Source organism: Anticarsia gemmatalis, chromosome 25 (assembly GCF_050436995.1).
Source record: "Anticarsia gemmatalis isolate Benzon Research Colony breed Stoneville strain chromosome 25, ilAntGemm2 primary, whole genome shotgun sequence".
In the NCBI taxonomy this organism is placed as follows: Eukaryota; Metazoa; Arthropoda; class Insecta; order Lepidoptera; family Erebidae; genus Anticarsia; species Anticarsia gemmatalis.
The window spans coordinates 7,289,406-7,290,934 of NC_134769.1; the positions used below are offsets into that span (position 1 = coordinate 7,289,406).

General features: G+C 34.8%; 1 non-coding gene across 1 annotated transcript; it reads right to left on the reverse strand.

The window, feature by feature from the left end:
* Positions 1 to 650: 650 nt before the first annotated feature.
* On the reverse strand, positions 651 to 723 carry TRNAT-UGU (transfer RNA threonine (anticodon UGU)). Its single transcript has one exon. It is a non-coding gene; the product is annotated as a tRNA-Thr (tRNA).
* Positions 724 to 1,529: the final 806 nt, after the last annotated feature.

The window sequence follows — 1,529 nt, forward strand, 5'->3', positions numbered from 1 at the left end:
ACAACAATTGCTTATCTTTTTATTCCACTCCGATATTTTCATAGTACGTTCAAAGCAAAGCAAGGGTTTGCTGCTATTATGAGTCAAACAGAAAATGGAACGCACAGAAATAATAGGTGGCAGCACTGAATCAACAGCAGCGCCACGCTTGCATAAAATATGCAACTCTAGTTAATCTTACTTACAGAAATGTACTATAAACTTTGTTATTTTTATATTATACTATTTCTTTTATATTGTTTTAATGGTTTTAGACAGAGTTATAAGGGGATTGGAGTAATATCAGACGAGGCGAAGACTTAAAAGAAAACATAATTGCAGGTTTTATAGAAAAAAAATTAAAACTGAAAAACATTTTTCTTTACAGAACTATTGTTTTCTTACACGAAAAAGAATCAAAACCTCGCATAGGTGTCCATTCTGTTAAATCTGATTCGAAGTTGTTTATTTTTGTAAAAAACTAATTAAAACCGAAAATCTTTTATTTTACATAACTATTATTATTTTACACGAAATAGATTCAAAACCTCGCATAAATGCTCATTCTGTTGAAACTATCTTAAAGTGGTTTTTATGCTCCTTATAACGACAATACTAAAAAGTTAATCCTTTAGTACAATTTTTACGTCAATTTAGATCATAATAAATAATGCCTCCAGAGAGATTCGAACTCTCGACCTCAGGTTTACAAGACCAGCGCTCTAACCCCTGAGCTATGGAGGCGGCTACTTTATGCACTAAATATGCGTTCAGTTTCAGCGCGATCAATGAACTACATAACTAAGGGTAGATGCATGTTTCAAAGGCTTTTCCGTCTGTGAACTCGTACTGGCTTTAATATAAAATAGGCTTAGAGTGGCTTGGACGTTTTATGAGGGTGGACAGTTGTGTGCAGTACATGTAGATATAAACTATTGAACTGATTCTGACGATATAAAAGTATTGCAGCGATTCAGTACTTTTATGTAGATTATAGGATGGTTTATTGATTTGGATAGACTCCTTGCATTTCATGTCGTTTAGCTGCGGATGGAAACTAAAAAGAGACTATTTTAAAATTATGTGCTATTTGTGCGATGTTTGTTATTTTCTTTCATAAAAAATAGAATGAAATGTTTTGCTAATGCATTTTTCACAGACAGGCATGAACGCCATTGCATTGGAAATATACTCAAAATGTTTACACTTTATGGTCGAGAATGGCGATACTTTGAAAAATGTTGACAAAATCTACATCCACGTTTTGTAGAACAGTGTACTAGTGCTTCAATATTCATCTTTTCCGACCTAAGCGACCTTTCTAGTACCAAACACATTCCAACACACCATAGGTAAGAAGCGATAGCCGTCCATAGCTACACTACATAGTGGGTAAACTTTTAGCTAACATGCGACTAAACTTGCGTCATTGCCAAACACCTTTAGGGCGGGTTTCACAGTGCCCGTTTAAGTGAAATGTTAGCATGTGCCAACTTGTTTTTTGAGTGTTGGTTCCTAGCCAACTGTGTGTTGAGTGGTTTGACTCGGAT